Below are 24,425 nucleotides of genomic sequence, written 5' to 3' on the forward strand. Positions count from 1 at the left end.
TCCTTCATCTCCAAACCACACAGATGGGCTTGAGAAACAAGTCAAAAAGGAAATACTGAACTCCCTGACCCTAACGAGAAGACTGGGCTCCACAGCCCCACTTGATGTACTCAGTAGATACTGTGTATTGTCGCCTTGGCTTCTCCCCCTTGGGGTTTGAATTTTAAGTGTAATAGAAAGCAGTGTTTGTTACACTTTCAAAACTAAAGTATTGGTTTTCTCCTGGTTTTCAGCGATCAGATCTTGGGTCATCAGTTTACACTGTCTGCTTCGAGGTACTGCTGTCCTTCTGGATTTCCATTCCACACATGGCGTTCATGACCCATGGACTCCCAGTGTCACAGGTTTCCACTGGGCACCTTGACAAATAAATCTCTTTGCTAAGCACAGTTCTGTGCTTAATGATATTTCCATTTCAGGAAAGGAAACCACGGGGTTTTTTTTTTTGTTGTTCTTATTGTTGTTGTTTTATTCTGCAACGGAGCTGTTGAGCATATTCACAGTGCAACAAAGAAGCAATAATTGTTTTATATCTGACATAGGTGTCTAAGCTCACCTGAAATACCTAGCTGCTAATTGCACCAGTGAATGTGAAAATTAAGGCTAAACACAAACTCATAGTTGTCTGAACTCCTGAGAAGTTTAATTTTAAAAAACAGGTGTAGGAAAGAAATGAACTTTTTATAAAGGAAAAGTTAATTTTATTTGATTCTTTAAATGAAAGGCATCAAAACAAATAATCAGATTCCTCCCAGGGAAAACTAGGAAAGATGTTGTGATCTACAATGGTTCTGAATGGATTTTACCTTAAAATTGCTGAGAAAAAAATAGAAAAATTAAGTCTACTATAGGAAATGTAAATATTGATGAATTAGCAATGTTGTTCCTTTACATTTCCCATATCCCAGAATCTGTGGCATCCCACACTTTAACTGCCACAGTTGATGCCAATAGTGCAAAACAAAGGCTTTACTCTATTAACTGAAGAATTTGCTATACTGGAAAATCAATGGTCACAAAGCAACTGAAGTTCACAAATAGCTTTCACTGGAGACTCAAACAGAGGTATGTTCTGAGTTTTGTCATTCATAAAATAAAGCCCATTTTGTTTATAGTGTTGTTTTTCTTCTCTTTCCTTTGTTAAGTATTGTAAAAATTGAGTATAAAATAGACCTGGATTCCACAGCTGAAGACCCACCATTTTCCAAGAGCAAAACCCAATGTGTAGACAGCACCCAAAACCTCAAGCTTTGGAAAACATTTTCCTTTGCTTTGCTTGTCAAAGCAGAATGGTTACAGCCTGACCTTCCAGCCACTTCCTCCTTCTGGTTCCTTTTCACCTTCCTACCAAACAACCTGGCTTTTAGCACAGACCCTGTCTCCCCACTGTCTCCCGCATGTGTGAACACTCTTCACCAACTACTTCAAAAAGTATGTTTTAGGCGATGCCATATGACTTAGCCCACATTTTAGTGTATTATTGGTAACTAGGGTAATCATCTAATTTACCATCAAAACAGGACACGTTTGAGAGTGAATGGTGCTGATATTAATGTTTTTCCAGGACAACATACACATTCTAAATGTTGATAACAAAATCTATGACCAGATTGAAAGTTCTTTACCTTTAAGGACTTTGAATAGCAAGTCTCTTAGCTTCTACACATTCACGCTGCATTGTGTACTTGTATGAAATGTAGCACAGAGTAAATGCTTAATTTGATTCATCATTGCAATGCCCTGCACACTAGGAACCACAAACACACGCCAGATGATGTCAAAGCATCCTGTTCACCTGACAGGATTAGCACACAGGGCTAGCAGGAATGGGTTAGTAGCAAATAGCAAATGAATCATACAAATTTAATTCTTTACTTGATTCCAGGGTAATTCCCCCATCAGCAGCAGAGGGTGTAGAAGAAAAACCTCTCACTCAACAGTTCATGCTCCTCTTGTCTTAGTATTGATATTAATGCCAACAAAATTAGTAATTTGACAATTAGTTCCCCACTTACCTGAGAAGACATGAAAGGGAAAAAGAAAGTGTTTTAACTGGATTATAATGTGGCTCTGACAAGTCAGGATCCTGTCATGTTATAGCCTTCCAACTTTAACATTTTCATGTCTGCTTGGCAGACTATTAAAATAAATGAGGGTGCATTGGACTGCTGTTCTTCTTTCCTCTAATGGGAGTTGAGGAATTTGCAAGCCACCAGTGTAAATTGACCGATCTCAGAGACTGAAAGGATTTAGCTAAAGTGGACAATTAGGATCATTTCTGCACAGCTGAGTGAAACATTCCTTGTTATTTTAATAATTCAGGCCCAAGGTAATTTTCGGAGGCTGAGTTTGTCAAGATAATGTGCCTGTGCTTGTCTGCTTGTCATTTTTAACTCAATCCCACATGTTACAGGTGCAGTCTAGCTTACAAAACAGGAAAATCATTCACTGGAGAATTTGCATATGGAATACAGATACACTGAATTGAGGGAAAGCCGACGAGGAGATTGACAGGGAGCTGCAGTGTGAATGCCTCATGATGGTTTAAAGTCTGGCTGATAGATGCTGTGTTGTTTTGTTGATACAGTTAGGAGTGTTATTGGACAATATGCATATTGCAAGTGTGGACCACGTACAGCGCCATTTAGCTGGTGTAGCCTACACTGTTTTGGTTAAGAAATGTGTGAAGGCTGGGTATTCCCTTATAGACGCAAATGTTTGCTTTCAGCTCAGCTTTATCTCAAAGACTGATAAAATAATATCTTTAACTTTTGGTAGCAAGACACATTTAGAGAATTATACATGAGTTGAAGATAGAGAAATTCTGATACTAGAGAGATCATCATTGCATTTCTGCAAGTAGAAGCTTGTTTGGCCAGATGATGTGGTGCCAACAGATTAGAACATCACTCATGATTACAATGATTGGTATAAAACCAAAAGTGACCAATTCTGTGTGTGGATCTAGCACTAGATAGAAACAGTCGCATTAATTTGAAATCAAGAAGTATTAAAATAAAATGCTGATTGAAGGTCCACACTTGCCAGTCCTGCACTCAGGACCCCTTGAACAGTTTATTGGGTGATGGGTGACCTTAGTTAAGGAGTGTTCACACTGAAGTCTCCACAGGCCCTCTACACAGCTTCATTGCAGCAGCTCAGTTTCTCTCTGGTTCATTTATCCATGCAATAAGTTATTAGATAGAATGTACCCTAAAATTGATATTTACTAAAAATATCAACAAAAGTATTAAAATCATTGGTTTGTAAGAAAAGATTTTTCAATGCCACTTAACCTAAGAATGAAAACACAGCCAGTATTATTGGCCAAATATTCCTTAGCATGAAATATTTTATCATAGTAATGTGTCTTTGTATCTACCTAAGGAGGTTTTCCAATACAATTTTTAAAAGATGTGGTAATACAACCTAATACAGTGTAATATAAGGTGGGGAGGTTTAAAACAAGTGAGGCATGTCAAACAATTGTGTTGCACAAAACAATCCCAACAATTCCATCTATTTCAATGTCATTTTAACGTCAGTGGTCTTTGCCCATGAACTCTGATGGAGGATGGTCTAGTGCATCAGAGAGCACATAGATTACTTTTTCCCTAAATCAAATCTCCTTTTTACTTTGGCAAATTTTAAACCCTCAAGTTGTATTTTTACTGTGTCATCCAGTATGAACCATACGGCCCAGGGCAGAGGAAACTTCCGCTTGGGTCTTACCACACATTACAGGTCAGCTGAGGAGCCGAAGCTGGAAGAGAAACCATATTTCTAGTGGTGTTTTTTAATCATCTCCATTGTAGATTTTCTAACCAAGTGAGTGAAATATGGGAAAGCCCATTCTAATGAGCAGAATGATGGAGGAGTTACACATACAGAACAATGAACAAACAAGCAAACGGACAAAGGCTACCCAGTGCACACCTGACAGTGCTCCACGTTTCATGCCATCCCTGGAACTGCCCTATCTCCCAGACCCCAGCGGCTGCCTCACTGCCCACAACCCAGGGCCACGTTGTTTACTGCCTTGTCATAAGACTTGCTGATTTCTGTGTGAGTCAGGTAGAAGCAAAAACTTAGTGAGCAAACTTAACAGGCTTGCTTTTCATTCAGAACCTGGGCAGACTGAATGGATACCCTGGGTAATCTCTTCCAAGCAGTGGCTCCACATGTGCGAATCCTCCCATGGTGCAGCTGTGTCCTCTCAGGCTGTATCTCTTCTAATCTGTGAACAGGGGGCAGAGAGTGAGCTGAAGCCACCCACGGCCCCAAACTGACTGAAAGGATGTCTGGGAAACAAAGCATCCCTGTGGGTCCAGGAGATTCGTGAACATCTAACTAGTATCTGTCATATGGTCAGCAAGGTGAAAAACAGTGACATTTCAGAACTGAACACAAACCATGGTGGTAAAGATAGAAATCAACAAGAACACAGAGCTATGTATTAAAGGGTACACAATGCATACAGACAACACATGTGGCGACTCCTGCCATCTCATCCATGTGAACCTTCAACCAGTTGTCCAGTAGGTATCCTTACAGACAGTCTGAAAATGGCATCATTTAAAAAAATAGATTTACTTCAGCCATTCTTTTCAGCTGTTCCCTCACTAGCCAAACTACTACAGCTGACTTTATTGTTATATATTTTTCTACTTCATTGTTTTCTATTGGCGCAGGGCTTGGCGTGTCAGCCACCTAATATATATCATGTCTTTGGGTTACCACAGCTCCTAGCATCTGGGTAAGACCATTAGTGTAATAGATGCTAACGATTAGAGAGTATTAGTTTAGAGAATTAAACTGTAGTCGGTGATCAATAAATGAGTAAAAATGAATTACAATTGATTAGCAAGAGTTTTGCACAAGCACCTCCACAAGTTTAATAATTGAAACTTGCAACTCAACTTTACACTTAGCTAAATATGACACAGGTGATGGGCCCTGTGGAACTAAGTATGTTTTGCAGATGTTCCCAGATTGAATAAAATTACTACAATTATAGTTAATCAATGTTGTGATTATTTATGTTATGACTCTCTCTTCAATTAAACAAATCCCCACAGGGAGAGTCTTCTCTTTTTAATCTGATGGAGAGAACCAAATATCCCTCCTGATTTGAAAATCCAAAGTAAATTGGATCCAACACTGTCTATGCTCACCTGTCCAGGAAGGTGGGTTGGAATTTTGTGAGAAGAAGGAAATTAAAGAACCAGTCCATGGTCACCAATCATTTTAGAACCTAACCTAATTGTCTCACATTGGTCTCTTTTTGTCCCTGGTGTCACCAAAATGACACTGGTTTATGACTGAGAAATGCAGTGTCTTACACAATATAATCTCTCTCTTTTAAAAAGTTATTTTATTGAAGTATAGTTGATTTACAATGTTGTGTTAATTTCTGCTGTACAGCAATGTGATTCAGTTATACGTCTATATACAGTCTTTTTCATATTATTTTCCATTGTGGTTTATCACAGGATATTGAACATAGTTCCCTGTGCTATGCAGTAGGACCTTGTCTTTTATCCATCCTGTATATAATAGTTTGTATCTGCTAATCCCAAACTCCCCATCCTTCCCCAAAGAAAAAGTATTTTTAACTTTGTTCCAAATGACACTTCATATTATGATCTTCGAAGGAACTTTAATAGTTTACCATCTACTAATGTTTAAATAATCTCTTTGTATGTGCAAATATACTTAAGTCAAGGCATTGTTGGCTTTCTCCTGGGCACCACTGACTTCCACTGGTCCTCATGGAGAAGGGGCTGGTAACTAGCACATGAGATAAAAAATCATTATGATGCATTTCCTTGTCTTACCACATATTCTGAAATATATTTTATATTGAGAAGTAAAAGTCTTGCAGTCATACAGAAACTGCAACACTCACTCTGAAATATGTTTTAAATTTCCTTAGATTAAAATCCTAATGTAGTCTATAATAGCACCTTTGTTTATATTAGACTACCCAATCTCTGAGTATTTTACAAGCTGAATTTGACATTTTTTTTCCTTTTCACAGAGTCCCCATTAAGTTAGGCAGGCTTTTCCTCTTCACACTCCACTGACACAAAGCTAGAAAAAATATCATAAACAACAAGATGGCTTAGGGATTGAGGTCCATGTTAATCAATTTTCTCCTCTTCTTTGAGTTTGAAGTCTTCACCTTGTGTCGATTTAAGGGAGGAAACTTGGTACTCAAGGCAAATAATTATCAGAACACAATTTATTCAGAATGACTTTCAAAGCAGGTTCAGAATATTTGCCTGAATGATCACTCAAGCTAAAATACAGAGGAGCTTAAATTGTTTCTCTACTGATTCCTGACTTAATTCTAGTATTTTCATATACATTTTAATTAACGTTGTATCTGGTATGACTTAGTTGTGTATCTAGATTTTCATGCATTGCATATCTTATTTAAAACCTAAACTTTTACTTTGTAAGAGAATTCTCACCCCTCTGGTATGCACAACCTTGCTGCCTCAACCAGCAGCCTTTCAGCCACTGTCCATATTGGAGCTGTTCAAATGCACACGCTATAAGTACTCATGTTCACTTAACCCTAAAAGCCAAAACAGAAATCCGTGAACCTAATGGTGCCCTCTGATCCTCAGGTAAATTAGTTTAGATGTGATAAAAGTAAAGCCTTTGGGCAGGCAGTGGATGTATTTTCCTCTCTTACCCTTCAATCCCTTAAAAATACCAATTGTTCTCATTGACTCTTTCTTCTGGGCACAAAGTACTATGTGGTGAGTCATAAGCATGCAGAGACAAAGAAAAGCATCATCTCTATGCTCAGTTTATGAGTAAATTATAACATTTATGAAGAAGGGAATATCTCCTTTCCGACAAGAGCGGAAGTGCTTCAAGAAGATGATGTTGTTTGATCTGGGTTCTGCAGCATGTGTAGGATTTAGCCAGAAAGAATTGGAGGTGGGATGGAGATGGGAAGGAAACCTGGGGCCATGTTTGGGGACACACATACCGTATGACTTTAACTGAATGAATACAGAGGAGAACTGGGTGTCAATTATGAAAACTTAGTGGAGGAATAACCATGGAGAGCATTGATTACAAGGATAAGAGCTTTAGAATTATCTGGTAGGCAGTAAGCTTCTGTTAATGTTTCTGAGCAAGAAAAATATAAATATAGCCATTTTTTAGAAATTTTATTGCTCAAAATTCCCCTGGGTTATAAGTGAAGGAAAGGGGGAATTTGGGCAACTTGGGAAGCAGTCCTATTATCAATGTTACCATTATTATTATTGCTAGAACTCAGGGAATGAGTGTTTCCAGTGGTTTGGGGAAAGTAACAACACGTGAAAATGACTCAACCAAGGACACATATCCATCAGGACTTGGCGAAGAGGAGCAGGGTCTGGGTATGGGTAGGAGTTGGCTGTGCCCCACTGACCTGAGCTCTGACTATTCCTGCAAGTACAAGGAATCATTGTATAATTTCACCCACTTTAGCAGACACTTTATGTCTAAAACATAGGGTAGAGAAAAGGAAGAACAAAGATATGAGGAGACTAATAGAGAGGGACTGCTCCTAGCGCCCAGCGAGTGAGTCATAGTGATGGACTATGAAATCTCTGTCTGCAATGCCTGGAGTGTCCTTTGTATGCACTGCAGGAGTACTGTGCACCGGGTGCATCACCTCTGCGGGTGTACTGTGCTCTGGGTGCAGCACCTCTGCGGGTGTACTGTGTTCTGGGTGCAGCACCCCTGCAGGTATACAGTCGCGTTCCTAGTGAGCAACACTGCAGACAGGAGCCTGGTTTGGCTCCGAGGATGTCCTGGCTGCACAGACATCTTCACATGCACAACCCCTGCTCTGCTGCCGGCACGTTGTCACAGTGTCTTCTGCTTCCCTTAGCCTAAACCTTTAGTGCTAATACTGAATAGGTAATTTAGTAGCAGAATAATTTTGAAGTGAAAAATATAGAGCAAGAAAAAGTGTGCCTTTTATTATTTTTAAAATACTTACAAGAGTGTCTGTATCACGAGCCATCAGGAAATCTCAACTAATACATCAAAACCTTGGAGGTACGGATACCTCAGAAATGTCACTTTCTTCATGGGAATCCTGTCTTGTCAATTGGTCAGAAGGTTTCAGTGTTTAAACAACTGCATAGCTAATCTGACATTGATATAAAACTTGCCATTTACATGAAAATGCCAACCCTCACCCAGGACCTGTTGTGGCTTCTCCGTGAGGGTAGCAGCCTGTTCATGACTTGAAGATATGGAAAGAGTAGGATGTGTGTGCTTTATGTAAAGTAGCTATAAAATAGAGGGGGAGTTGATGGAGGGGTTAAACTGATAATATGTGACTAAATAGCCAAGGTTGTATTAAAAAGTCAATCTTTAGGTGACCAGTAAGTGTCCTTGAACAAAGAAAAAGTAACCCTCCAATGACTGATAACGACTATAATATACAGCTCTCCTGGATCCTTTTATTTTATTTTTTTTTTTGGCCGTGCGGTGTAGCATGAGGGATCTTAGTTCCCCAACCAGGGATCGAACCCATGTGCCCTGCATTGGGAATGCAGAGTCTTAACCACTGGACTGCCAGGGAAGTTCCTTTCTTAGCCCCTTCAAGTCTATTAGCAGTGAAGGGATCTATGCAGAGGTGGGGAAGCTGAAGGAACTAAAGCTAGATATCTCTCCCATCTTTACTCTCTCATAAAGGCATTTGCTCATAAAACCATGGGTTCCTAGGCTGCGGTCTTCATTAAGGTGGAAAATAAGATAAAAAGGGGGAATGACAATAAAAATTGGGAAATAGAAACCCCCTGAGTAGCTTATCATGTATCACAGTGTATGTGTTGGATGTCAGAGTCAGGGACAGACGCTGGCTCTGAGAGCACACCTTAGCAAACAAGGGCCATGGCTGAATCACCCAGGATAAGCTCAATTTTGGTACACAGTTTATTCTCACAGTCATCATCTTCATGTGTGCATTTTGTGAAGTCTTAAGCTTTTACAATAGTAATCTTCCAGCTTTCTTTTCCATAATTCCTGACCCTTCTTCAATTCATTCAGGCCTGGAGAAGAATTAGACTGTTAGGGCAGAAATGTGAAGAGGTTTTACCAGGTAAAAATGCTTTATTTTTGTTTTCTTTCAAACTGGCTCTTGAGAAGCAGAAGAGATGAGCTTCAGGAGAGCAGGATAAAGTGAATAGAGGGCACGGCCAGAGCCAGAGCAGGGTGGGAAAAGGGTCAGTGTGGATGAGACTCAGGAAGGATGGAGGACAGAGAAGCTGTGGGGAGGCACAGAAGGGGGTTCTGACCCTGCTTCTGAGAGTGAAGGGGGTGGCCGACGCTGAGTGATGTCCACACCCAGGTGCTTTGACAGGTGGTCTAGAGTCAGAGATCACGCCTGCTGTCCAGGTGCCTGGGCTCAGCTCCTCAACACCGTCATGATGGGCAGCCATCATCCACCAGGTGCCTACATGCCTGGGGACTTTACAAACTGCCCCATGTAGACACTCCTTCATGAACAGACCCAGGTATTTGTAGGGTCTCCCATTCCCTCTCACAAACATTACAAAACTGGAATAATAAAGGGAAGACAAACAGGCTAGTTTGCAGTGTTCATAGTGCTTCATAATAAGAGTCTTTATTCTCTTCTGCTGATAACGATAATCCCGAGTTTAGAGTTTACAGATTATAACATGCATTCAAACTCATTTACATGTTTTAACAATACAGTTATTACTCCTATTTCACAGCAGCAGAAACTGAGGTTCAGAGACTGAGGTTCAGAGACTGAGGGACACAGCCAGTTGTGAGCTTCTTTGATTTCTCTGAGTATAAGAAAATATTATTGAAAATGGGGAAATTGGTGGGGGTTAAAATACATACAGAGACTTCTAGGGAAGGAGTCAGGAGTGGTCATGGGGGTCAGAAAATTTGATTAGTTGAGTCAAGGTGGAGCACAACCCTAAGAGACAGGTCGCTTACCTGAGACAGAAGCTCCTGGATTCCTGAGACTAGATGACAATAGGAACTTCATATCTCCAGCACAATTGGATAAGAATGACCAACAAGGCTCAGCGCAGGTGTAACTCCAAGCTCTCTCATTCTATTAAATGCCTCCAAAGTCAGCCTCTGACCAGACAGCAGATGGAACAGAGGAAGGTCAGGAAGGGAAAGGACCACCACTATAGACGTGGTGCTCAGTTTCATGGGCCTCAGAACAGTGGAATACCTGAAGGACCTTACATTGGTCCATTGCATGGATGACATAGTACAAAGGGCAGTGAACAAGAAATGCCTGTTATGCTGGAGACCTTGGTAATGCACATGCATTCCAGAGTGTGAGAAATAGACTCTGGAGATTTAGGGAGATGCCACTTCGATAAAACTTAAGGGGTTCAATGTGCAGAGGTATGCCAGGATAGCCCCTCCAAAGTAACAGAAATTGATGTTATCTTTCACGCCCTATTACAAAGAAGAACGATGAATGGCAAACCCTTATACTGGGTGACATAGAAGGTTGACAGCTTTGAGTGGTGCCCAGATCAGAAATGGCATCTTTAGAAGGTCAGGCTTCAGACCAAGCAGTCCTTCCATTTGGACCCTATGATGCAGCAGATACTATGAGTTAGAGGCATCAGCAGTGGGGAAAAATGAAGGCGAAGTTTATGGAAAGTCCCACTGGAAGAATCACAATAAATGGACATGAGGTTCCAGAGCAAAGCTGCAGCATCACAATGGAGAATGATACACCTCTTGAGAAAGAGTTCCTACTATGTTCCTGGGTTCTGGTAGATAGAACAATTGAACGTGGGGCAGAAAGACCATAAATCCAGCCTGCACCTTATGAACAGCGTTCTGTCACCCCCACCAAGCTACAAAACCATATAGATGTTGTAACAATCTGTTGTAAGATGGGAACTGAATATCCATGATCAAGTAAAGCAAGACCAGAAGGCACAAGGGAGCTGCATGACCAGGTATCCCAGAACCAACTACCACCCACTATGATTGCAGCATCACCCATCTCCAACTCCTTCTTACAACCCTAGAGGTGGTCTCATATGATCAGCTGAAGGATAGGCTGGCTTGGGATATGGATGCAAGCTGAAAATGAATGACAGCTCCACTACTGACATTCTGGGATGTCCATAACAGCCAGCAGAGAAAGAAAATCTCCCCAGTGGGCATAACTGGTCATGATGATGTACCTGGCCATCCACTTTGTGGGGAAAGAGAAGTGGACCAATGTGAGAATGTACACGTATTTCTAGACAATTGCCAATGGTCTGGCCAGTTGGATAAGGACCTGAAGAAAAAAGGACTGGAATATTACAGGCAAATAACTCTGATTAAAGGAACTAGATGCATATATAGGAGTGAGTACAATGTGTGACGATATTTGTATTACATGCTAATGCCCACTGGAAGGGGACCATTAAGGAAGAAGCATTGAACAACCAAATAGACAAAATAGCCAGTCAACATTAAGTAGCCATCATCATTGGCCAACAGGGAATTTGCATAATAGGTACGTGTACAGAATGAATGATTGTCGGCTTGAAGGTACACATGGACACAGCATGGGGTAGCACTTACCAAAGATTCATATTCAAGGTAAAAAGGACCAATATTAAGCCTCCCCCATATGACACTATTCCTTGAGGAGACCAACCAGCCACTACGTGGTTTGGTAAAGAGACTCCACTGGACCATTCAGCAACAACCAAGGGTTTGTCCTCACAGAAATAACTATTACAGGAGTGAGTTTGTCTTTCCAGCCAGCAAAGCCTCAATCAGCCCCACTCTGCAAGCATAGAATCCCACACAGGACAGAATCTGATCAGGGAACACACTTCATGACACGCAGGTGTAGAAGGGAGCTCTGGACCGTGGGATCCAATTTAGTTTTTTGTTTTTTTTTCATACACCAAACCTTCCAGGAGCAGCCAGCCTCATGGAATTCTGGAATGGCGCTGTTTGTCATTCCTAGGCTCACGCTGTTGTTGTGTACTACTCTGCAGGAAGACACTTGCTGCCTGAGGGGTGATCACTATCATCACAAGGAATGGGGTTATACTTTTTTATTCCTCATTATTGAGAAAAATTGTTCAATCATCTCTTCTTATTTTATGAAAAAATAAATTACAGTATGATAAAAGCAGGGTTACAAAGTCAAGGGTGTCCTCTGGAAGATGAGCTTTCAAATTAACCATGCATCAGATTTCCCTGGTGGTCCAGTGGTTAAGACTATGCACTTCCACTGCAGGTTCAATCCCTGGTCTGGGAGCTAAGATCCCACATGACACACAGAGTGGCCAAAATAAAAAGAAAATTAAAAAATCAAATTTACTATGCAACAAGATCACCAGAAGGGCTTATTTGAACCCAGCTCTGAGTTTCTGATCTAGTAGTTCTAGAATAGGGCTTAATAATTTGCATTTGTTATACATTCCCAGGTAGTGCTGATGATGCTGTGGTCTGGGGACCATGCTTTGAGGACCACTGACCTAACAGATGTTGTACGTATACTTCCTGACTCACAATGATCTCCTTTATCTAAGGATCACTCTTAGATAATTGAATTAAACGCCCTCTGTCCACTCATGTCTGTGTCATATAGCTCCACCCCCTTGCCAGAGTACATCCATCTAGGATAAACAAGCAATACATGCTGACCAATCAGTTACTCTCTCCCAGGAACATAGAATTAAAAAGGGAGAGAGATAAGGCAACTTTGTTTAAAACAGAGCCACAATGATAACTAGTGCTCCAGTGACAGGGCACTAAACCAGCATCATAGATCTCCAGATCTGCCCTGTTTCCATTCCAAGTCAAGAAGATTTTGTTGAGTAGAGTGGGTAAGAAGTAAAATCCATTTTATTATAGAAGAGAGATGTTTCAGGTTTCACTAGTAGGAATGGCATTGAGATAACTTAGAAGAGACATTGGGAGAGACAGAAAGTAAAGAGGCAGTGGAGACATTCTTACCACAAAGACTGAGGCAAGATAAAGAACACAGTTGGAGTTAAAATATGTAAAGGAAAGAAAAAGTCTGACATGGCACAGAACAGGCACTGCTCCCAATTGCCCTACCAAGAGGAATTTTTTCAAGTTGGTTAAGATAGCCAACTGACCCTGTTTGCCCAGAACTGCGGGGTTTCTCTGGACACAGGACCTTCAGTAGTAAAACCAGGACAGAATGATCCTGAGCAAACGGAGAGCTGCTCACCACACTCAAGGCATTGATATTCAGATAACGGCACCAAACTGAGAACGCAGACTTCGACTTTGCTCCGAGTGGACTAGGCAATTTGTCCCCAGCTTCCTGCTGAAGGTAAATCAGAAGCTAGACAACATAATAAAGAAAAAAATAAACCTTCTTAAAAATATCAAATCTTTAATGAAATAATAAGAGATTGCTGGACCAATGGCTTAAGTTGTACTCCCCAGAAGCAGACCCTGAAATCAGGATTCATGTGCAAGTGATTGATTAAGGAATTGCTCCATGAAAACACAGTGAGAAACTGTGGAAGTCAGAGAGGGAAGAGGAAGAAGTTAAACAGTAGTGTCCTTTCATTCTTAGTTTCAATCTTCAGGGAGCTCTAAAGTGTAAATTGTACCTCTGAGTTTGTCTATTCTTGAGCCAAAGCACCTGTGCTCTTATACTCCTACACCCGGGTCAAGTCCACATTAAATGACAGACATTTTGCCTCCTGAACCTGAAGGTAACTTTGCCCAGTAACCCAAGTTTTCTCCTCCCAAGAGAATCCCAAATACACATCCTTAGAAGTAAAGTACACAGAAGTCTCAGAATGGACACATAGAAGGAGCAATGTGTGACCCAGGAGAGACAGGAAGGACAATAAGGACCAATCAGTTTGAAAATAAGTCAACAGGAACTTCTGAAACTGAAATACGAAGAGAAAAGGGAATGAACAAGATGGAACATAATATTCAAGAAGTTTGGGGCAATTACAAAAAGTGTAACACATGCCAAATAGGAATAACAGACAAAGAAAAGAAACAAGGAACAGAAGTAATGTTTGAAGTAATAATGGCTGAAAGATATCCAACATTAATGACAGACACAAAGTCACAGAGCTAGGAAGCTCAAAGAACACCAAGCAGGGTAAATACAAAAAAAAAAAAAAAAAAAAAAAAATGTCTATCACTACTCACAATGCAAAAGAATAAAGGCAAAGAGAAAATCTTAGAATAAGCCAGAAGAAAGAAACACCTTACCTATAGTGGAATAAGGGTAAGAATTACATGAGATATCTCATCAGAAATTATGCAAACAAGAAGCATAGAGTAAAATGTTTAAAGTGGTAAATGAAAAGCTTCAACCAATGATAATTCTGCACACAGTAAAATTACTGTTCAAAGTGTGACTACCTAGAGGGGTGGGATAGGGAGGATGGGAGGGAGACACAAGGGGGAGGAGATATGGGGATATATATATATATATATATATATATATATATATATATATATATAGCTGATTCACTTTGTTATAAAACAGAAACTAACACACCATTGCAAAGCAATTATACTCCAATAAAGATGTTAAAAAAAAAGAAAAAAAAAAAGAAAGAAAAACAAAGCTGAAGCAGAAAGAAACACTTTCATAGGAAGGAACAAACCTAAGGGATTTTGGAGCTAACAGAGCTGCCTTACAAGAAATGTTTAAAGAAGTTCTTCAGAGAGAAGGAAAATTATTTAGGCCAGTAAGTTAGATCTACATAAAGAAAGGAAGTGCATCAAAAAAGGAATAAATTTAGGCAAAATATATATTTTTCTTTTTTCTTATTCTTTTTTTTTTTTTTAATTTTTTTTAGTTTTTTGCCATACGCGGGCCTCTCACTGTTGTGGCCTCTCCCCTTGCGGAGCACAGGCTCCGGACGCGCAGGCTCAGCGGCCATGGCTCACGGGCCCAGCCGCTCCGCGGCATGTGGGATCTTCCTGGACCGGGGCACAAACCCGCGTCCCCTGCATCGGCAGGCGGACTCTCAACCACTGCGCCACCAGGGAAGCCCTCTTATTCTTAATTGATCTAAATTGATCTGTTTAAAGTAATAATAGCAAAAATGTACTGGGTGATTATAGCATATGGATGAGTGTAATGGATGACAGAAATGTTATTTACTTATAACATTGGGAGGGAGGAATTTTGAATACTCACTTCTCTGTTACCTATACTATCTGTGAAACAATAAAGTGTTACTTGAAAGTAGATGTAGATTAGTGGTAAATGTGTATTGCAAATTCTAGCACAACCACTAACAGTTTTGGAGATTAAATACAACATGTGTAAATAACACTCGAGAAAAAGAAAAGTCTTGAGACTTTTAAAAATATTTCCAACCTTTGAAACACGTAAGATGTTTGAATTAGATGAAAACAAGTAAGAAACTTACCAAAATTTTTGTGATGCGAAAACAGTGTTTAGAGAGAAATTTACAGCATTGCATGCATATATATGGGACAATTTGTGGAATCGATAGGCTAAACTTCTACCTTACTAAACCAAAGAAAGAAAAGCAATTTAAACTTAAATTAAGAAAAAAAAGCAATAAAAATTAAAACATAAATAAATTAAATTGTAAACAGGAAACCAATAGAACAAATCAAGAAAACCAAACTGATTCTTTGGAAAGATCAATAAAATTAATGAAACTGTATCCAGTCTAAGCATGAAAAAAGAGATGAAATGATTTATTAATATCAAAACTAAAGAGGGATCATCACTATTGATCTGATGGATAGTAAAATAATAAATGAAAATTAGGAAAAACTCTATGTCCACAAATTTGACATTTTATTTGGGCCAATAACTTGAAAGATCATAAACCATCAAAACGTATACAGGATAAAAGGATAATATGAATAGAACTATATCTATAAAAGGAAGTGATCAATAGTTAATAATGTTCCAAAAAAAGAAACCAACATGTCCTAAATGTTTCACTTGTGAATTCTGCTAAAATTTAATGTAGAAATCATACTAATTCTCTAAAACTCCTTCCAAAAATAGAAACAAAGGGGACACTTTATAGCTCCTTCCATCAGATCACCATTATCTTAATGTCAAAACCTTATAAAGAATTACAAAAAGGAAAACTACAGACTGATATCTCTAATAAACATAGGTATAAAAACGTCAACAAAATATTAGCAAATTAAATGCAATGATTTATAAAAATAAGTATATATCATGGAAAAGAGGGATTTATTCCAGGTATGCAAGGCTGGTTCAACCTTTGAAAATCAATTAATGTAATCTATCAGGAGCCTAAGAAAGAAAAGTTATATGATTACATTAATAGGTGAGGGAAAAGCACTTGACAAAATCCAAACTTATTTATTTATAACTCTCAGGAAACTAGAAATAGAGGTAAATTTTCTCAACTTGATAATGAACATTCAAAAACAGACAAAAGTCCTAGAGTTAACATGATATTTAATGATGAAAAACAAGATGCTCTCCTCTTAAGATCAGGATCAAAGCAAGAATGCTTGCTCTCACTACCGCTACTCAACTTTACACTGGAGGCACTATCTAATGCAATCAAAGGAAAGGACATGAAAGGTTTACAGACTGGGAATAAAGGAATAAAGCTGGTTTGTTCCATGTGGGTCTAGTTAAAAAATCCCCGAGAATTAACAACTGCAACAACAAAAATAATAACAGCAAAACTCTTGAAACTAATTATCACAAGGATTATCAAAAGGACTACAGGGTACAGGTTTTCTACAATGTTAATAAACAAAACAATTGTTTTTCTACATATCAATTATACCAATTGTAGGTTGAAATCAAAATCATAATACCATCATCACAAAATATAATACATATAAATTTGATGAAATATGTACAGAGTCTATATCCACAAAACTATGAAGTTTGGATGAAAAAAATAAGAGAAAGTCAAAGATTTAAATAAGTGGAGAAATAATCCAGGTTCACAGGTAGGATGACTCAACATTTTTTGTAGTCAGTTCTTCTTAACTTGATATATATGTTCAACACAATCCCAAATAAAATCCTGGGAAGCTAGTTCACAGTATTTCATGCTAAACTAATTCTAAAGTTTACATAGAAAGTCAAAAGACCCAGAATAGCCAACAGAATAATTAAGAAAAAGAACGGTTAAGGGATTGGCATTACCTAACTTCATGACTTACAAAAAATCTACAGTAATCACAGCAGCTTGGAATTGGTGAAAGCTGAGACATTATAGATACCAATGTCTACCTTTGGAAAGGAACAAAGGTAATTCAATCAACAAAGATAATCTTTCCACAAATGGTTTTAGAAAAATTGGACAACCATTTGTGAAGAAAGAAAGAAAGAAAGAAAGAAAGAAAGAAAGAAAGAAAGAAAGAAAGAAAGAAAGAAAGAAAGAAAGAGAGGGAGGGAAGGAGGGAGGGAGGGAAGGAGGAAGGAATGAGTCCAGGCACAGAATTTACACCTTGCACCAAATCTAACTCAAAATGCATTATAGACCAAATGTAAAATGAAAAACTGTAAAACTTCTGAAAGAAAACATAGGAAAAGATCTAAGCTGTCTGTGTTTGGTGAGGAGTATTTAGACACGACACCAAAAGCATGATCTATGAAAAAATAAATGAAAAAGTTGGACTTTATGAAAATAAAAATTATGCTCTGTGAAAGTTACTATTAAGAGACAAAAAAACAAACAAACAAACATAAAAAACAAGACACAGCCTGGCAGAAGATATTGCAAAATCCATATCTGTTAGAGGATTTTATTCAAAATATACAAAGAAGTCTTAAACTCAACAATAAGAAGACAATCCAGTTAAAAATGTGTGAAAGGTCTGAGCAGACACCTTACCAAAGAAGATACACACATGGCAAATAAGTAGATGAAAAGACATTCAACATCATATGTTTTTAAAGAAGTGAAAATTAAAACAATGATGAGATGTCATTACACATCTATTAAAATGGCTAAAATAAAACCAAAACAACAACAACAAAATAAACTCAAAATCTGTAATACCAACTGCTGGAAAGGATGCAGACTGATAGGAACTCACATTTACTGCTACAAGTATTACAAAATGGCATTGCCATCGTGGAAGATAGTTTCTCAGATTCTTACTAAGCTAAATGTTGTCTTACCATGTGATTCAGCAATTGTGCTCCTAGGTACTTATCCAATGGAGTTGAAAATTATTGTGTGTGTGTGTGTGTGTGTGTGTGTGTGTGTGTGTGTGTGTGTATCCAGCAAAAGAACTTTGGTAGCAAATTTATTCTTAATCTTCAGAAACTGGAAGCAAACAATATAACCTTCAAACAAAGTGTGATACATCCATACCATATAATATTACTCAGCAACAAGAAAAAGCAAAACTGTAGAGACAGTACAAAGATAAGCAGTTGCCACAGGTCTGGATTGTGGATAGGGATAAACAGGTGAAACATAGGATTTTTAGAGCTGTGAAACTCTTCTGTGTGACATTGTAATGGTGGAAAACCTTGGACATTTCAGGTTTCCTTTCTTATAAATTTCCTATTCCCAGTCATTGCCCATTTATACATTGTATTATAGGAATACTGCATTCATTTTTGTTTGTTGTGGGCCTTGAGATATTCCTTTCCTAGGTATATTCTCCATAGTTCTTCATTACCTTTAAGAAAATTTATAATCCCATTCTCATGACCTAAAAATCAGCCTCATTCATGGTACTTACCCTAATGAACTTTATCTTGTAACAATACTGCAGGGGAAGATATGTTCTCCTATGCCTTCTTGGTTTGCACAAGCTATCTATCTGCATGAAACAATCTATCTCAGTTTACCTCTTTCTAAGGCTCAGGTCAGATGAAATTTCTTCAGCAAGGATCAAACCAAGATTGAGAGAGCTAAAATTCCTTTGCAGGATCAACCAAAGCCTTCCCCCCCTTCCTGAAAGTCCCCACCATATGAGTCATCCTTTCTTTCCCAAGTTTCTGCATGTACACAACACCATGGTCCTGTCTGTTTCAATGAAAAAAATAAAATAAAATAACAGAACTCCTCCAGCATCCTCTTCTCCAGTCTGCCTGCAGTGAGTTTAACAGCTCTACAAAGATCTGGGATCTGGAATTTAAATGGGATGGTCATGGGGAAGGGTCACTTGGAGGGCACTTGACATTTTCCATCTCCCTAGCAGGGGTCACACTTGTGTCCTTTGTTTGCCACACTTCCCACAGGACTTCACTTCCAAAAGCCATGTCTCTCTTGATTTCATCTTGACAAGAACGTTTCTTCCCAATAAATACCTTTGCACTAAAAAGTTATAGTGAGAATCACATTCTCCATCACATTGTGCATGCTTGTCTGCTCCAAGGAAATACAGTTCCTTGAGGAAACTGGGCACGTCTTCGTGTTTTAAACAACGTAGTGCCTGGCATACATCACATAATCAATCAATATTTATTGAATGACTACATAAATAGATCTCTTCTGTGAATTAATTTTGGATTATCCTGTTATACAATGTAACTCTTAATTTTGTTTGTATCCTTTCTTAATTGTCTCATACATGGTTTTGGACCCAATAGAAATGTACATACTTGAAGATATCCCCTACAGTGCCTAGCACATGACAAGATAGATAGAGAATCATCAGTATATACATTATTTTTTACCAAAGAGTAATTAAGATAGTTCTTTGTATAACTAGTACATATTTTATGAAAGCTAAGATCCAGTATAACTGCCTCTCATTATAAGTAGACTGAAACTAGAATCATTTTATTGATATAATGAGAGAGAGATAGAGGGCATGAAAAAGAGGGAAAAGGATGGAGAGAGAAGAAAAACAAGGAAGGAGGAAGAGAGAGAGAGACAGCATTCTGCTAATGCTGACTTTAATTCCAGATTTTTACTTGCAGTATGTCCTTTTCCTGTATTTTTTTAAGATGAATTGGGTACCTGCTACACAATGCAGTATGCTAGATGTTATTCCCTCAGAAAGATTGGGCTAGTGGATAATCTTTCTTCTAAGAGTTTCAATTTATTTTATAGGACAGACATGATAAGTACTCAAATTTCTATTTTAGTTCTCAATCTTGAATTTATTGACACATTCTAAATTGTCCTAAAGTAGGACCTAGTTTCTTTTTCCCCCTTGCCTTTATTAAAGAATAACTTTCAAACACCCACATGAGTTATAGGCAAGTACTGAGGTTAAGGCTGTATGGTGGTCTACTTAGAAAAATAGATTCAAAATGGTTTTGTGTGTCCTGTGAGGCTGGGAATGATAAAGAAAATCCCTGATTGGAAGATTGTAGGACTAGAGAAAGAAAAGATATTTGCTCAAGAATATAGAGATTCCTTTATTTGTTTTCTCTTATTTTCAAACCCACTGTGTATATTAAGCTTTACCTTAGAGACCCTTAACCTGTCAAGATTATAAATGATTATTGAGTTTGCCTATCAAATATCCGGTGCTGATTGGCTCGTCTGAATAACTACACAGATTTGGAATGGTGGTAGAATTGACTGTAAACTGATACTTCCCAAATTGCTATCCCCAGAGCATCCAGGCTCTCACGGCTCATCTCAATCTGCTCTGATCTGGGCAGCCACCCTGGGAGAGGAAGGCACCTTCCTCTGTGTGGAGCCAGAAGAAGCAGCATCATTCTGGGTTCTCCTTGGCATTCTCTAACAGCTTGTGTAATTTGATGCATCACATTAGGTTAACTCATGCTTATGGATACAGCACACTAAATGACACTCCTGTGGCACTGGGATGGGATGTCAAAAAGGCAGCTTTCTCTTCTCTCAGGGTCCTAGCTTGCTAATACGTCAAACCAGTTAGGAAAGGGTCTCACGTGGTTTACCTGCTTTTGACCACCTTTTCTTGTTTGTCACAACACAAAATCATCCTGTTCTGTTTGAAAGCTTTACGTACCTTTAACATTCTCCTCGATTAATGATGCACCGACATTAATCATGTCTGTATCTCTGTTTATCTCTGTTTCTATAGCGATATCTGTGTCTATATCATCATCAATGCCTATCTACCCAGCTGTGCTGATTACACTGAACTGTATGAATCCCATCTCAGCGCACATATTCAGGAGATTGTAAAATAATGTTGAAAGGAAATCGCCGGCTAGAAATATTGAGAAAAAAATATCTAGGACACCTGTCACATTATTATGGTAACTGTACATTTTAAAATGTAGCCAAATTTTCGTCCACCTCCCATTCAAAGAGGAACCCTTCCCCACTGAACATGGTTTGTAATCAGCATCTGTTTTCACTTTTCATTATCTCAGGTTCTCTTTATATTCCATTTTTATTGGTTTGTTTAAATCCTTTGTATAAGTCCATTTAAATCAAAATAGGGCAGACTTGCTGGTATTTGCATTGCATGAAATTACAAGCAGGTGAGAGTTGAACAATTAATACTTCTTTTTTCTCAGTGGTGGTATGAGCAGTGCCAATTTAATGCTGTTTAAGCTTATTATCTAATTGCATGCTGTGCTAGCTTCAGAGATGGCATGACATGAAGGCCGACTTGTGCTGTGTTCCCTCCACAGTAGAATATTCAATTATTTGTTCTGACTCATGTAATTCCCTGTATTCCAAGCTTGTTAATGTCATTACAGAGCTGAAATAAAGTGATTACTCTTAATGAGTATTTATCCAATAGGTAATGCAATTCCAGCACCCTCCAGCTGACAGTGGACGATTATGGATTTTTCTCCTTAGCCCTCCACTCCCCCGACTCCAAAGGAGCCCTCCCCCACCTCTTGACTTTCCTGTCAGGGAGGCAACATCGCACTGTGGCGTTCTGTGAAATACTGTCAGATGATGGGGAAAAAATATAAATCTTTAAAAAAAAAAAGGAAAAGGAAGAATTGCAACGTCCCCCGGCAGAGCTCCAGCTAATGACCACTGCTTCCACTTGCTGGCAGTGATGACAGCTTTCGCTAAATGATAATGGCATGCCTGCTGTTGAGTTTGCCCACTTATGTTATTCCTCTTGACATGGTTCTGGGGAAGGTCTAATTTTTTTGACATTTGACCATGCAAATTTGAGTCCTGATACATTATTCTGCATTTACATCCTCCCAGTGTTGCTGTTTAAAATGTGATACAAGCTCCAGGAGCTCAGCTAATAAAGGCCACAGAATGAAAGAAAGTTAAATATGAATGCAAGAGGAGACCTAATGAAGGCCCGGCATGTACATCTCTGAGATGACCTTCTAGAGATGAGCAAGTGGAAAGTCCTTTTTTAAAGCACACAGGAAGGAATGTAACACCCACTTTCTTCCTAGAATATTTTTAAAGATTTTTAAATATATACCAATGGAGAGAAAAAAGACCCCATTATATTTTACATAGGCATTTCTTACACTCAGCTTATAAGTTAGTGTATTATTAACCACTTTCAAGGTGGCGTTCGCTTCTCGAACTCTGAAATTCATGCTTCTGCAGGAAGCTTCCTTGACTCCTGAACCCAGAGATGTGCAGTCCCCAAATTTACTAAGCACTTTCACGTCATCAAATGCCACGCCTGTTGGATCTAAGAAAACCCTTCCATATCATGGATTTCTGTGGGTTTAGGAGCAAATCACACTTCAGACTATTTTTTTTTTTGCTCCTAACCAATGTGGAACTGACAATAAAAATGAGGAAAATTTTTAAATGGTCAATAATAGTAACTATACTACCAAGTTGACATAAGAACTACTAAAAATAAACTCCTAATCCTAGTAACAATAAAAGTACTCACAGATTGATATGCACATCAACATAAATATAGGTATTTCATAAAAATGCCCTTTTATTCTACCAAGTTAGCTAAAAGAAAAAAATCATTGCTTATGAATTGCCCATCTTTGTATTTTTATTTAGTAATAGTTCAGTTGGAATTTCTTCATACATTTGAAGTGCTTTATTATACATAAGCTCTCTAGTGTCTAAATGTGTTAAAATAAATTATTTAATAAAGAGCAGTAATTGAGCTTTAGGTTTGATAAGTATTAAGAATATTCCAGTGCTCGCTTCTGCAGTACATACACTAAAATTGGAAGATTAGCATGGCCCCCGTGCAAAGAGGACATGCAAATTTGTGATGTGTTCCATATTTTTATAACAAAAGAGAAGAAGACTCACAGATATAGAGAACAAACTAGTGGTTACCAGTGTGGAGAGGGAAGGGGGGAGGGGCAAGGAAGGGTAAGGGATTAAGAGGTACAAGCTACTCTGTATAAAATAATATTGTACACTGATGACATAAAATATTGTACAGCAATTATACTTAAATAAAAGAAGAAAAGCAAGTGAAAAAAAGGATATTCCAGAAAACCTTCTTTGTAATTACTGGATAGACATTATTTTTATCTTTTTCTCCCTTCTTCTCTCCCTCCCTTTCACCCTCCTATCTGTTCCCCCTTTCTTTCTTCCTTCCTTCCTCTTGTCTTTTATTTCTGAGGACCTACTATACACACACACACACACACACACACATATATATATATATATATATATATATTTTTTTTTTTTTTTTTTTGTGGTACGCTGGCCTCTCACTGCTGTGGCCCCTCTCACTGTGGAGCACAGGCTCCAGATGCGCAGGCTCAGGGGCTATGGCTCACAGACCCAGCCGCTCCACGGCATGTGGGATCTTCCCGGACCGGGGTACAAACCCGTGTCCCCTGCATCGGCAGGTGGACTCTCAACCACTGAGCCACCAGGGAAGCCCACACCTACTATATTTTTAAGCATCTATGTATCTATCTATCTATCTATCTATCTATCTATCTATGTCACAAGTTGAATGCCGAGGAGTTTACAAAAATAAATAAGACAATAAAATGGACTCTCTGATAATAAGAATCTTGCAATAGGAAGGAGCGATTAGGCAAATAAAGTAAGGTACTGAAAATACTTTACCTCTATAGAAACATTCCTATTACCAAGAGGTTAAGTAACCTACTTGAGGTCAAAGTCAGAAAATGTAACTATCAACTTGACTTCTAGGAAAGAGCTATTTTCCTCTGAGGCTTCAGAAGTGTGTATGCTCTCATCTCTAGTGCTGTACCTAAACTGTTAGTGTTGCCATTTTCTCCTTGCTTTAGTGTCCTGGGGAGCACCAGAACAAGACTAGATCTGAACTCACTGCAGCAGCCTTGTGTTCCATTTTCTCCTGCTCCTGGGAGACAAGCTCTCCCAGGTTATTCCCATACACCATATTAACAACATTCACTGGTTCAAAAACTCCATGCAGGATCTGAGATATGGAATTAGGTGTATACCTAATGTAGAATCCTGATTCAAAGGAGGAAGTGGATAAAAGTACTTCTTAGAAGTCTTCCTATTACTTTTGGAGTTATGGACACATAGCAGAGTGCATGAATGTGATCAGCATACATTTTATTTACTCAC

General features: G+C 38.7%; 1 pseudogene; it reads left to right on the plus strand.

The window, feature by feature from the left end:
- Nucleotides 1–23,034: 23,034 nt before the first annotated feature.
- LOC136121752 (U6 spliceosomal RNA) lies at nucleotides 23,035–23,129 on the plus strand (annotated as a pseudogene).
- Nucleotides 23,130–24,425: the final 1,296 nt, after the last annotated feature.

The sequence above is a fragment of the Phocoena phocoena genome, chromosome 3, assembly GCF_963924675.1.
Source record: "Phocoena phocoena chromosome 3, mPhoPho1.1, whole genome shotgun sequence".
Lineage (NCBI taxonomy): Eukaryota > Metazoa > Chordata > Mammalia > Artiodactyla > Phocoenidae > Phocoena > Phocoena phocoena.